The following is a 15,617-nucleotide window of genomic DNA, read 5'->3' on the forward strand; positions in this document are numbered from 1 at the left end:
TCTGACACTGTTCTTTCCCCTTATATACCCTACTAGGCCTGGTAACAGTACTAAACGCGAACAACACTAGTGTACTCTGCAACTCTAATCATTTATATACCCCTCAATGTGTACGTGAACTGACATCCGACCATAACTTCTGAGTGCTTCACTTTTTGTGTCACGCAGAGTAGTTGCATCACTAAGGCAAATGAAAAAGTTAAGTGTGTGACGTGATGTGACCAGACCTTCAGTTGGCTATTGAAGTGACACTCGAGTAAGGGGTGAAATGAAATGATCGTATGGTATTGACGGTCTTGAGTCCCCAACTGAGGAAGTTCGGCCGCCGAGTTGCAAGTCTCTTCAGAGGACGCCACACTGAGCGACTTGCGTGTCGATGATGATGAAATGATGATGAGGGTATTGCAACTCCCAGTGCTCGAGCGGAGAAAATCTCCGACCCTGCCGGGAATCGAACCTTGATCCGCTGCATGGCTGTCAGATGCGCTGACTGTTCAGCTAAGGAGCCAGACCAAGCAAGGGGTGGCAAAAGGCACGAGCGATAACCACACATCAATTCGTAACTTGATTTTGGGTGCAAGACACATAGCATAGTCCATCCCCAATGCTGAAAGACGCATAGGATGTTCCATCTCAAAGTTGTGCAGACCTGCGTACTTCAAGTGCCACCATGTCTACGGTATACCATGATTACCTCGAGTCAGGTAAAACTGCCACCACCAGGGCCAACTGCTCTGTGCAACAAGGTGATGATAACGTAGTAGCAGTCGAGTCTACGTCTCCATTTATACTTCACAACTCACTTTATGGTGTGTGGCTATAATACTGTCACATTCACCCAGTTGCGAACAGTACGTTGGTAGGTCCACTGACATAAACGACGTTGACGAAGGGCAGATCGTTGTCGCCTGCCACCTGGGGAGAAGCATTTGGAAGACGGCGAAGTTGGTCGGCGTACTTCTGTTGCGAGGATCTATGGGAAGTGGCTGAAGCGCTGTGAAACCACAAGTAGGCGACAAAGTGTTGGATGTCCACATTTCATCACAATATATGGAAGTCTGGGACAGGCGACGATCTCTGACAGATCTGACGACAAAGTACGATGTTGGTGTAGATCCACCTCGTTAAGAGCACACCGTTCAACAAGCACTGTTGATCGTGGGGCACCGCAGCGTAGAACACCTTAGCGTTCCCATGTATTTCCGACAACTTCGTCAATTAAGCGAAGTTAGAACGGAAAATTTTTTTTCCCGTTTTCATATTTTTATCTCATTATAAAATTTGCAATTTTCCGAATAAAATTATATGTATCACTTATAAACTCACATGGGAAGTATTTTATTTTATTTTTTGAATATAAACTATACCGGTTGAAAATGTTAAAATTTTTACTTGCGTTACAACGAGATCTAATACAATCGGTAACACAGGCCAACGATGGAAAGTCTGAAGCTCGTGGTCTCGCGGTCGCGTTCTCGCTTACCGAGCACAGGATCCCAGGTTCGATTCCCTGCGGGGTCAGGGATTTTCGCCTGCCTCGAGATGATTGGGTGTTTGTGTTGTCCTCATCATTTCATCCTAATTCATAAAAGTGGCGAGATTTGGCAGAGCAAAGGTTGGAATTTGTACAGGTGCTGATAACCACACAGTTGAGCGCCCCACAAACCAATCATCATCAATGATGGAAAAACGTTTTTGCTGAAAATACCTTATTATTATGTTTTTAGGGTGTGAAATCCAAATATGATACTTAAAAACTGTATCACCCACCATTTCTTCACATTTTAAAGTTAAATTTATTAAATTAAGTGATTTTTAAAGAATTTAACAGCTTTCATATAGTTAAAATAATTTAAAAAGGAGGTGTAATGAATGTAGATGACGTTGTAGCACTGCTGAAAAACATTTGATGGTAAAACAAGGTCGATTCTATTTTTGTGTTAACAGATGGTGTTTTGTTTACTGTCAACCTAACCTCACTTTTCCATTTCCTGTACATGTGCTCAGTACAATGTCAGATCGTGGTTGTAAACACTCTGCTGACAGTTTTTGTTATATTTATGGTGAATTTGTGATTAAAAAACACCAAAGAAACATTACAAACTATATGAAAAAGGTTTATCTATCACACTTTGGATCTAAACTTGGTGATCAAGGTAAATCTTGGGCGCCACATAAGGTATGTTATGTGTGTGTTGAAGATCTGAGAAAATGGTCCAAAAAGGAGAAAAAAGCCTTTAGATTTGCTGTTCCTATGATATGAAGGGAGCCAAGAAATCATTCTGCTGTGTTGATATTACTGGTCATAATTCGAAAAACAAGCAGGCAATAAGATACACTAACCTTCCGACTAGTAGGGCATGGTGTAGATTTGCTGGTTCCTGAACCACCAGGTGATTTAAATTATATTCCAACAGAAGCATTTTCTGATGTACAATCTGATTTACATAAACCAGATGATGATGATGAATTCCATTGTAATACAGAAAGTCTAGAGCCCAAATTGTTTACTCAGACCGAGCTTAACGATTTGGTTAGGGATCTGGGCTTAACGAAAGAAAAAGCTGAAATGCTTGGCTCTAGATTAAAAGAAAATAACTTACTGGCAGTTGGAACCAGTATATACATGTATAGAAAGAGAGAGCAGCAATTTTCCAAGTTTTTTCAACAAGAAGGTGATTTAATGTTCTGCTCAGACATTCCCAGTCTGATGAATGAGTTTGGTACTGAATGCAAAAAGGAAGATTCGAGGCTGTTAATTGATTCATCCAAAACTAGTTTAAAGGCTGTTTTATTACACAATGGTAATATGTATGCATCTGTACCTGTTGGACATTCTGTAAATATGAAAGAAAGCTATGAAAACCGAGAAATAGTGCTAAATAAAATAGGGTATTCTGCTCATGGTTGGATGATATGTGGGGATCTAAAAGTAACATGCATGCACCTTGGTCAGCAAGGTGGCTTAACCTAATTTCCATGTTTCTTCTATGAATGGGACAGTAGGGCTAAGGATCAACATTGGTGCAAAAAAAAGGTGAGGGAGTCTTTAAAACCTGGTGAGAAGAACATTCTACGTTAAAACCTTGTAGATATAAAAAACGTACTCCTACCGCCTCTACATATAAAGTTATTCCTAATGAAACAGTTTGTAAAGGCTTTGCCTAAAGATGGACCATGTTTTAAGAATCTCTACCAAAAGTTTCCACACCTTTCCGAAGTTAAACTAAAAGAAGGTGTCTTTGTCGGACCTGACATCAGAAAATTGATGTTTGATGTTAACTTTGAATCCACAATGATCTTAAATGAGGAAGAAGCATGGGTATCATTCAAGCAAGTCGTTACAAAGTTCTTAGGATATGAGAAAGACCCACAATATGTTTCTATTACAGCTACAATGTTAAAGAAGTTTAAAACATTAGGATTTTTAATGAGCCTGAAAGTTCACTTTTTGAAAGTCACCTTGATTACTTTCCAGGCAATATGGTAGATGTTAGTGCGGAGCAAGGAGAGCGTTTTCACCAGGACATTAAAGTGATGGAAAAACGCTTCCCAGGCCGCTGGAACACCAACATGATGGGGGACTACTGTTAGTCACTTCACCGAGAAGTTCAGCAAGGATGGGGAAGTTGAAACAAAGTTTGAGAGACAAGAAACTTTCTGATGGTAAAACCATAAGAGGCAGGCTGACAGACAAAATAATTGATGAACTACAGCAGTATTATGAGATGGCCACTAGAAATAATACTGAGGATTTGTTGAAAATGAAGCAGGCAGTATGGGCTACCTTCTTCCACAGACTGTCAACTGATGAAAAACCAGTACACCTCTCGCACCTGATTCTCGGAGGAATTACTGCAATGCCCAGCACTCAAACAGTTCATACACCCATAAACATTCGATCCCAGCAGTAGTCATGGATAATATAAAACCTATTTGCAGAAACCTGGAAAATCCTGAATTACTGAATCAGACTCAAAATCGCAATGAGTCGTTCGATAATCTTATATGGACTCGCTTACCGAAAAATGTTTTTGTTGGAATGAAGACACTAAAGGGGGTATCAGTGATGCTGTTATTGCTTTTAGCGATGGCAACATTGGTAGGGTGAAAGTGCTACTGCCTATGGGAATTAATCCTGCAGCAAGCTGCATCAGAGAACTTGAACGGATGGACAACGTTCGCATTGATAAAACAGAGTATGCTGCACAGTTGGCCAGTAATGAGTCCAGAAGGGAGAAAAGAAGAAAAAACTTGGAAAAAGATCAAGAAGATAATATACAGTATGGTGCAGGGCGCTTCTAAGCGACTAAAAATAATAAATTAGGAATATATTAAGTGAGTTACAGTCTTTTGAAACTTTAGAAGCCGCTCCTGAAAATTTACATTTTCTGTTGCATTTTTCCCTAAATCTCAGAGACCACTTCGAGTAGAGAATTCAAATTTTCAGGGAGTAATAACATACGTGTCCTGAGTCTACTGAACTAAAATAAGAACATAATGTTATGTATAATTAAAATTATTTAGGATAACGTACAAAAAAGTACACAAATTTTAACCGTGTAGTTAAAAAATTGTATTTCCGAAAGTAGTGGCTGAAATACAATTATTGTAGTTCAGTAGACTCAGAACATGTAGTTTAATGTCTTGTAAAAGTTTCATATCAATGGCTACAGTGGTTCCTGAAATACAGGAAAGCCACCTCACTAAATTTAACATAGTCGGAATAGGGCGTTCCAACTCCCCATAAGATTACAGTTGGCACGGTATTATCAATATTGGACCGTGGATCAACGGAAACGTCTCGCCTGTCAGATGAAACATGTTTCTTTTTACACCAGGTCAATGGTCGCATTCCGATAAGTCGTCATTCAGCCGAACTTCTGGTCAAAACATGCAGCACGCCACGGATGCAGGTGTTTGGAAGGGCGGACGGGGAGGGGGGGGGGGGCATATTATGAGATGTGTCACATTCCCCTGGGCTTCCATGAAGCCTGAGGTAGTAATCGAAGGCATCATGACGGCTGTGGACTACGTGAACATTATCGCGGACCATCTGCATCTCTCCATGCTAGATGCCTTCAGGAGCAGTTGTGGAATTTTCCAGCAGGATAACTATACATGTCATAAGGCCACAGTCCTGCTCCAGTTGTTTGACAAGCAGGGTAGTGCACTCTCGCTGATGCCTTGGCCACTAAATCTGCGTGATGTGAACCCGATGGAATGCATGTGGATCGCTGTCGGTCGCTAGCTCCGCGCCCAGAAACCACAGTCCCGTAATTTATGGGAATGTCGTGACCTGTGCGTAGACACGTGATGCCACATAACTCCGGAAAGCTACTAAGGATTTGTCAGTTCATGGTACGCAACAACGCTGCTGTATTGCGGCCCAAAGGTGGGACAACGCGCTATTAGACAGGTGGCCATAGCTGATCAGTGTAAGTTAAGGACATTATTTTTACCGTCTGTAAGTTAAAAAATTATACCTTCACTGTTTCTTTCACGGGCGAGGAATACGCTTCTTTGATATACGGTTAATTCTTTTCATTCCATTGTAACGTCTTAGGTACTCTTAATTTAACTTGCAGCCCGCTTTCTTTGAGAGAGGGGAGAGAGTAAGCCCCGGATGAAATTAGACAGTGCGAAATTTATGTGTGGTTTTTAAACGGTTTTCAACGCTGATTTGGACAAATATCCCTATCTGTTCCTTAGAAAAACAGTTCGCAACCACCCAAAACGAAGTTAGCCCGCTTCTTATACGGATTGTTCATAGGACTTTCTTCAAAGATCGGCGTTTGTAATGACAAGGGATGCCATCGACCACAGAACAACGAGTAAAATATATTTTTCTAAAAATCACAAACATTGAATAAGTGAGCTGTCCTAAACGCTGCAGTAAAAGAATTAACGTATTACTTACCTGAAGATATAAATAAATCTCCACTTCAGCTATTAACTGCGTTCATCATCATCGGGTGAGTTGCGGCATAACGTAAGAGAGACCCACACTAAGCTGTCACTATAAGATGAAACATTTAAAAGTTAAGAAAGAATCTTAAACGCCTTGTATCATAGCGATACTTATATTCCATAATGTGTGCCTCTGTTCAGTTCTACTTCTTGTCAGCAGATGATGTCCGACGAATGCAACCAGCAGTTAAAATTAAAGCATTACACCATTTTCTTAACTGAGGAGGCAATTTACAAAAAAAGCATCAGCAGTCGCGACAACGCTATCCGGAACATAAATTATTACACTAGACACTTGATTTTGTGCAATCCCTTCTCCAAACGTTGAGAGCGAAGAAAAGAAACACGACTGGCACTTGCCGCCTCCTCAACAACATGCTGTTAGGAGAAGTGTGCTTTCGTCGTTATTGTGGACTTCACTCCGAAGACTGGTTTGATGCAGCTCTCCATGTCAGTCTATACTGTGCAAGCCTCTTCATCTCCCGAATGATCATTGCAACCTACATTCATATCAACCTGCTTACTGTATTCAAGCTTTGATCTCCCTCTATAATTTTTACCTCTACATTTCCTTGAGGCCTCGGGATGAGTTCTACCAACCGATCCGATTCTTAAGTCAAGTTTACTGTAAATTTCTTTTTCCCCAATTCGAGTCAGTATCTCCTCAATTGTTTATTCGATCTAAGAATCTAATCTTCAGCGTTCTTCTGTAGCACCACGTTTCAGATGGTTTATTCTCTTCTTATCCGAACTGTTTATCTTCCACGTTACATTTCCGTACAAGGAAAACGTCGTATAGGATAAACACCTTCAGAAAAGATTTCCTAGCGCTTAAATTTATATCGGGTGTTAAACAATTTGTGCCGGCCGGAGTGCTCGAAGGGTTCTAGGCGCTACGGTCGCAGGTTCGAATCCTACCTCGGGCATGGATGTGTGTGATGCCCTTAGGTTAGTTAGGTTTAAGTAGTTCTAAGTTCTAGGGGACTGATGATCTCAGATGTTCAGATAGTGCTCAGAGCCATTTGAACCATTTTTTTAAACAATTTGTCTTTTTCATAAACAGTTTTCTTCCTATTGTCAGTCTACGTTTTACACCCTCTATGCTTTGGCCATCGGCAGTTGCCCATATAGCAAAACTCATTTACTATTTTTAGTGTACCACTTTTTAATCTAATTCCCTCAGCGTCACCTGATTTAATTCTACTGAATTCCGTTACCTTTCTTTCACTATTGTTTATGTTCATCTTATAACCTCTATTTAAGACACTATCCATGCCATTCAGCTGCTCTTCTAAGTCTTTTGTCGTCTCTGAGAGAATTACCATGTCACCGGAAAACTTAAATTTATTATTGTACTCCCTGACCTTTAATTCCGTTTCCAAATTTCACCTTGATTTCCTTTACTTGTTGCTGACTGTACTGATTGAATAACATCGAGGAGATATTACAACATGTCTGACTTCGTTCTCCGCTACTGCCTCTTTTCCATGTCCTTCGACTCTGATAACTGCAATCTGCTTTCTCCACAAGTTGTTAATAGCCTTTCGCTTTCTGTATTTTATCCTAGCTATTTCTAAAATTTCAGGGAGAGTAGTCCAATCAACATTGTCCAACGTGTCTGTAAATCTATAAATGATATACCTATATTCTAGAATAAGTCGAAGAGTCAATATTGTCTCACGTATTCTTACATTTCGTCAAAAACCAAATTTATCATATAAAAGGACGGCTTCCACTAGCTGATACATTCCTCTTCATTAATACGTGTCAATATTTTGCAGTCATGACTTTTAAAGAGATAGTTCGGTAATATTCATGCTTGTCAGCATCTGCGTTCCTTGAAATTGGAATTATTACGTTCTTCTCGAAGTCTGAGGGTATTTCGCCTGTCTTATATAGCTTACACACAGGTGGAATAATTTTGTCATTGCTGGCTGTCCCAAAGATCTCAATAATTCCGAGGGAATGTCATCTACTCCAGGGACCTTGTTTCCACTTATGTCTTATAGTACTCTGTCAAATTCTTCTCACAGTATCATATTTCCCGACTCATCTTCACTTACTTCCCCTTCTCGTTCCATAATTTTGTCCTCAAGTTTATTTCTTTTTTACAGACCCTCTACATGTTCCATCCGCCCTTCAGCTTTACGTTCATTGGCTTATGGCTTGTTATCTGAGCGCTTGCTATTCGTACAGCTGCTTCTCTCTACTTGGAAGCTCTTTTAAATTTTTCTTTAGGCGAGATCTATCTTTTCCCTACTTATTCATACTTACACAGCCTTCCATTTGTCCTCCAGCCATTCCTGCTAATCAGTTTTACACTTTCTGTCAAGCTCACATTTTGTATATCGGTATTCCCTTTCACCTGCTTCATTTGCTGCATTTTAAAATTTTCTTCTTTCATCAATTAAATTCTCCGTGTTATCCGGGACTTCCTACCAGTCTTTTTACCTGGGATCCTCTTCAACCTTTCCTATTTCATCTCTCAAAGATACTCACCCATGTTTCAGTCCAACGTTGCAAACACTTGGTAATCTTTAGTTATCACAAACGAGCTTAACATTCCCATAACATCATTTATCAATATTAAGGGAAATCTACATCAAGATGTCTGCAAGGAAATTGGAACCCCCACCCTCCCGAAAACGAGTCCAAAGCGTAACTTCTGCTCTTCATCGTTCTATAAAGACTGCTCAAGAGAGGAAAGGCGACTGGACTTAGGGGATACCTAAACGAGTCTAAGTAGACAATGCTAATTGCCTGCTCCTCTTCTAGAAGAATGTCGTTGATCTGTGCGGTAACAATCGGAAAAATGTACAGGTCAATCCAGTTTTCATGAAAGATCGTGACGCATATGTATGCAATTATAAATCTTTTCGCTGGATTACTGTACAGGTTTTATTATCGGTGATTATGATGTGTCTGGGGACCGGAAATCGGCATTGGAGGAATCAACGTGGATTCCACAAACAACGATTGTGTGGAATCCATCCTCACTGTTCGTCAACCAGACCCAGAGGCAATAGATACAGGGTGTTTCAAAAATGACCGGTATATTTGAAACGGCAATAAAAACTAAACGAGCAGCGATAGATATACACCGTTTGTTGCAATATGCTTGGGACAACAGTACATTTTCAGGCAGACAAACTTTCGAAATTACAGTAGTTACAATTTTCAACAGCAGATGGCGCTGCAGTCTGGGAAACTCTATAGTACGATATTTTCCACATATCCACCATGCGTAGCAATAATATGGCGTAGTCTCTGAATGAAATTACCCGAAACCTTTGACAACGTGTCTGGCGGAATGGCTTCACATGCAGATGAGATGTACTGCTTCAGCTGTTCAATTGTTTCTGGATTCTGGCGGTACACCTGGTCTTTCAAGTGTCCCCACGGAAAGAAGTCACAGGGGTTCATGTCTGGCGAATAGGGAGGCCAATCCACGCCGCCTCCTGTATGTTTCGGATAGCCCAAAGCAATCACACGATCATCGAAATATTCATTCAGGAAATTAAAGACGTCGGCCGTGCGATGTGGCCGGGCACCATCTTGCATAAACCACGAGGTGTTCGCAGTGTCGTCTAAGGCAGTTTGTACCGCCACAAATTCACGAAGAATGTCCAGATAGCGTGATGCAGTAATCGTTTCGGATCTGAAAAATGGGCCAATGATTCCTTTGGAAGAAATGGCGGCCCAGACCAGTACTTTTTGAGGATGCAGGGACGATGGGACTGCAACATGGGGCTTTTCGGTTCCCCATATGTGCCAGTTCTGTTTATTGACGAAGCCGTCGAGGTAAAAATAAGCTTCGTCAGTAAACCAAATGCTGCCCACATGCATATCGCCGTCATCAATCCTGTGCACTATATCGTTAGCGAATGTCTCTCGTGCAGCAATGGTAGCGGCGCTGAGGGGTTGCCGCGTTTGAATTTTGTATGGATAGAGGTGTAAACTCTGGCGCATGAGACGATACGTGGACGTTGGCGTCATTTGGACCGCAGCTGCAACACGGTGAACGGAAACCCGAGGCCGCTGTTGGATCATCTGCTGCACTAGCTGCGCATTGCCCTCTGTGGTTGCCATACGCGGTCGCCCTACCTTTCCAGCACGTTCATCCGTCACGTTCCCAGTCCGTTGAAATTTTTCAAACAGATTCTTTATTGTATCGCTTTTCGGTCCTTTGGTTACATTAAACCTCCGTTGAAAACTTCGTCTTGTTGCAACAACACTGTGTTTTAGGCGGTGGAATTCCAACACCAGAAAAATCCTCTGTTCTAAGGAATAAACCATGTTGTCTACAGCACACTTGCACGTTGTGAACAGCACACGCTTACAGCAGAAAGACGACGTACAGAATGGCGCACCCACAGACTGCGTTGTCTTCTATATCTTTCACATCACTTGCAGCGCCATCTGTTGTTGAAAATTGTAACTACTGTAATTTTGAAAGTTTGTCCGCCTGAAAATGTACTGTTGTCCCAAGCATATTGCAACAAACGGTGTATTTCTATCGCTGCTCGTTTAGTTTTTATTGCCGTTTCAAATATACCGGTCATTTTGAAACACCCTGTACCTGCGCCCATGTTGATGCTCTGATACATAAATTCTGAAGGCATTTGAAACATTCTGCACTGTTGAATAGTCAATAAAATCAGAGTATAAGGTAGATTAGACCAGCTTTGTGATTGGAGCAAAAATTCCATAACAAACATAATACAGCGAGTTTTTCTTAATGAAGAGAAATCTTGAGACATGAAAGTAATTTCAGGCATCGCCCAAGAGAATCTTATAGACTCATTGTGTCCACAGCATACACTGCCTGACGAAAAAAGTGAAGCTGGAGGAAAGAAGAGGGAAACAGAATGTAACTTCACGGTTTGGAAGGGTATGTGAAGTTATTTCAATGACTACAAAAGTGACTCAAATTCACAAAGAACATGACAGTAGGACGTTGCACCCCCTGTGGCCTGGAAGCATGGACTGATTATGTTGAGAAGAGTATCATAAAGCTGTTGCATCCCCTCCTGAGGCAAGCTGTCCCACAACTGCTGTAGCTGGTCTCTGATGTGCTGGATACTGACATTGTGACGAGGTTGACGTCCGAGCTGGCCTCACATGTATTCTCTCTGGGACAAATGTAGAGGTCTTGCTGGCCACTATCTCGTGTGAATGAAGATTCCACCCCAGAATATTCATGATGATGATGATGATGTTTGGTTTGTGGAACGCTCAACTGCGAGGTTATCAGCGCCCGTACAAATTCCCGACCTTTGCTCAGTCCAATCTCGCCACTTTCATGAATGATGATAAAATGATGAAGACAGCACAAACAACCAGTCATCTCGAGGCAGGTGAAAATCACTGACCCCACCGGGAATCGAACCCGGGACCCCGCGCTCGGGAAGCGAGAACGCGACCGCGATACAGAATATTCATCTGAACACAGTAAATTACATATAGGATGTTGCATCCACCCCCAAAATTTTCAACGGTTGGAGATCCCTAACCAAAATAGATAGAAATTTGATTTAAATTTATCTGTACACAGTTGGTTTAAATATTTCACCTGCATGAAAGAAAGAAAAATAGGGTAAGGTGCCCTGAATATGATACAAAATTAGTCTGTTTTTCGAAAGAAAAAAATAACTGTTTGAAAAAAATTATAAATGCTAGGGAGTATAGGCTGCTTTAAAATGACATTGTATTTAATTCTTTAAAGTGAAAAATGCAAACTAAAAAAACAAAAAGATTGTATCATTTTTTGGGCTGACATTCTTAAATATGGTAAATCTCGTCCAAAACATGATATACTTATGACATATTGCTATGCACAAGAACATAGAAGGTTGAGGTCTTAAAAATGAGATAGAGAAAACAGAAACCGATACATACACATAACTGGTATTTTTCTGTGCAGCATATTTCTAGGGTATTTACGGCATGCAATGTGCAGTACATCAGAGTGAATTACAGAAATTTCTTTGTTTTTCCTATTGTAAATACTATTTACTATTACGTCGAGCAGCAGTGGTAGGAACTGTTTACAATTATACTTAATATATTGACACCAACACAAAAATAAGAGGTACGCAAAAGAGAATTAGTGTGTCATATTTTTTCATTAACATCATCATGACCGTTAAAAACGAGACAGATTCCTCCTTTGATGTTTCCCGCTCCAGTAGCAACAGGAGAAATTGATTTACCTATCACATTACTCTTATTAATAAAAGAAATGTATGTTTCATTTAATAGAAAAACTATTATGTCCTTGTCCACAGACATTAGAGACATAACGTCTAGATCATTTTCTACTACTTTTTGTATGGTGCAGACATATCTGTAGCTGTATGAATTCCTATTTCCTCTTCGACTGTTAGTCAACATACAATCTGGTCCACCTTCATCTGTTGGATCTGTCATTACAATATGATGTGATGTGGTTTCTCCACGGGATCGACATCACCCACGCTGTCGTCACTCTTTAAAGAGATTTCGGAGTCAGAATCACTCTCCTTGGTTTCCTTCATCTTTCAAGTACGTGCCACAGCTTTGGCGACAGGCTTAGCTGTCTGGACCTCCTGCCTTTGACCTACTCCTTTTTTGTTCGGAGATTTTTCTTTTTCAGCAGTCAGTTTACAACTAAAGGTGTGGTGTCCTGCGGTTGTGTTACTGGCGTACGGGAAGGGCAGCAACCCGCGGTACACAACTGTGTGACTGGTGGCTGGGCCGTAGGCGATAGTGCATCATATTTGGGAATTTACCGTAACATACAGAGGGGTCCAAAAAAATGTATCCACTGTTTAAAAGTCCATAACTTACAAACTAATTGACGGAGTTGTCTCATTTTTGGTGAAAGTGTAGCTTAAAGTCCAACTTAAAGATATCACTGTAGGGGTTCGAAATGGTCACTATTAACATCCACACACAAACGATGCCGCCGAACTGCAGCACTAACTACTGACTGCAAGGTGTTCAGTTGGATGATTGCACATGAATGTACGATGGATTATCGAAGTTCATCCAATGTGCGTGGCTTTTGTCGATAAACGACGTCCTTTAGTGTTCCCCACAGGTAAAAGTCCAGAGGAGTTAGGTCTGGGGAACGTGGTGGACTGTGCGGCTGGTCCCGGTGGAGGTTCGAGTCCTTCCTCGGGCATGGGGGTGTGTGTTTGTCCTTAGGATAATTTAAGTTAAGTAGTGTGTAAGCTTAGGGACTGATGATCTTGGCAGTTAAGTCCCATAAGATTTCACACACATTTGAACATTTTGAACGTGGTGGATACTCCACAGTACCTCTACGGCCTACCCATCTTCCTGGTAGATTTTCGTCGAGATACGCCCTAACACGATTTTGGTAGTGGGCTGGGGCACCATCTTATTGAAAGTAAACTCTTCCCTCTCCATACAAGACTAGGATGGCAGGTAAAATGGATGTCTGAAGCTTCTGAAGGTACACCTCACCGGTAACTGTGCCGTCAAAGAAGAATGGCCCAATCCAGCCCCGGTAAGACAACCCACACCACACATTTACTCCTGGCAAATTCACGGCTTTATCTACAAGGCAGTTCGGATTTTCGGCGGCCCAGTAGATGCAATTGTGGAGATTTACTGTACCATTGAGTTTGAACTGTGCCTCATCAGACCACACAATCACCTCTGCAAACTCTTCATCGTTGCGCACCATCTCAATAAACCACTCGCAGTACTCCACTCTACGATCTGGGTCGCCGTCGTTCATTGCGTGTAGCAATCGTGAGATGTACAACGTTTGTGTGGCGATCGCCGGAACTACGAACTATTACACTACCAAAGATGAGACGACTCCGTCAATTAGTTTGCCAGTTATGGACTTTTAATTAGTGGATACATTTTTTGGACCCCTCTGTATTTTGGAATACAACGGATTATGATGAATGGTTAATAATTATCTCTATATAATATAATAATGAATAATTCAGCAGACAGAGCACAATTTTCTGTGTATATCACACAAGTTTGGTTCTACACAGTCAATATATGCGCGAATGTGTTCTAGAGTTGTGTGTACATTTATTTTCTGTCTGAAAGTGCTGTTTGTCGAAATTAAGCTTTATCTCCAAAGAGAAGTATCTGACAGGAAAACAAATTATGGCTGACTATTCCTAAACAAGGGCAGCGTAACTAGTAGCAGTAGCATTAGTAATAGGTAAGGTTTTCTTATGTATAGAAAAGGTATATAATATTTTGGAAAGTTTTAGCTGGATCGGTTTGAGGACATCTTACTGTAATGTTCTATACAAAAAAATTGTAACTCGTTGATATAACTACTTGGAAAGTGACTAAATCAGAAAGAGTAATGTTCCTAACCTGTAGTTTCTCAAATAGAGGAAGTTGGAAGAAAGGGAAAGAGGTAAGAGGGAAATCATGACTCCTAACCACAAAAGGCATTGCAGAATTGCAGTGGCGAAAATTGAAAATTTGTGCCGGACCGGGATTCGACTCCGGATGCTTCGCTTTTGAACACGCCTACCAGCCGACTCAAATTCTGAACCTATCGCACACGGCACTGCAGCGTCCCTCGTCCATAACCCTCCTATTCGCAAATTCTTCATGCCCGTAGGAGTTCGAACGATATTTGAGCATCCGCACCGAAACACATGTCACAAAGCCGTCACAATCAGTTACGAGGTCTGTTCAGAAAATTCCCTTTTGACAATGTTGACTGGAATACTCTCTTTCAAATTCTAAAGGTGGCAGGAGTAAAAACAAGGGAACGAAAGGCTGTTTACAATTAGTACAGAAACCAGATGTCAGTTATAAAAGTCGAGGGACACGAAAGGGAAGCAGTGGTTGGGAAGGGAGTGAGACAGGGTTGTAGCCTCTCCCCGATGTTATTCAATCTGTATATTGAGCAAGCAGTAAAGGAAACAAAAGAAAAATTCGGAGTAGGTATTAAAATCCATGGAGAAGAAATAGAAACTGAGGTTAGCCGATGACATTGTAATTCTGTCAGAGACAGCAAAGGACTTGGAAGAGCAGTTGAACGGAATGGACAGCGTCTTGAAAGGAGGGTATAAGATGAACATCAACAAAAGCAAAACGAGGATAATGGAATGTTGTCGAATTAAGTCGGGTGATGTTGAGGGAATTAGATTAGGAAATGAGACACTTAAAGTAGTAAATAAGTTTTGCTATTTGGGGAGCAAAATAACTGATGATGGTCGAAGTAGAGAGGATATAAAATGTAGACCGGCAATGGCAAGGAAAGCATTTCGAAAGAAGAGAAATTTGTTAACATCGAGTATAGATTTAAGTGTCAGGAAGTCGTTTCTGAAAGTATTTGTATGGAGTGTAGCCATGTATGGAATCGAAACATGGACGATAAATAGTTTAGACAGGAAGAGAATAGAAGCTTTCGAAAAGTGGTGTTACAGAAGAATGATGAAGATTAGATGGATGGATCACATAACTAATGAGGAGGTATTGAATAGAATTGGGGAGAAGAATAGTTTGTGTCACAGCTTGAAGAAGGGACCGGTTGGTAGGGACATGTTCTGAGGCATCAGGGGATCACAAATTTAGCATTGGAGGGCAGCGTGGAGGGTAAAAATCGTAGAGGGAGACCAAGAGATGAATACACTAAGCAGATTCAGAAGGAT

The sequence above is a fragment of the Schistocerca piceifrons genome, chromosome 4, assembly GCF_021461385.2.
Source record: "Schistocerca piceifrons isolate TAMUIC-IGC-003096 chromosome 4, iqSchPice1.1, whole genome shotgun sequence".
NCBI classification, from domain to species: domain Eukaryota; kingdom Metazoa; phylum Arthropoda; class Insecta; order Orthoptera; family Acrididae; genus Schistocerca; species Schistocerca piceifrons.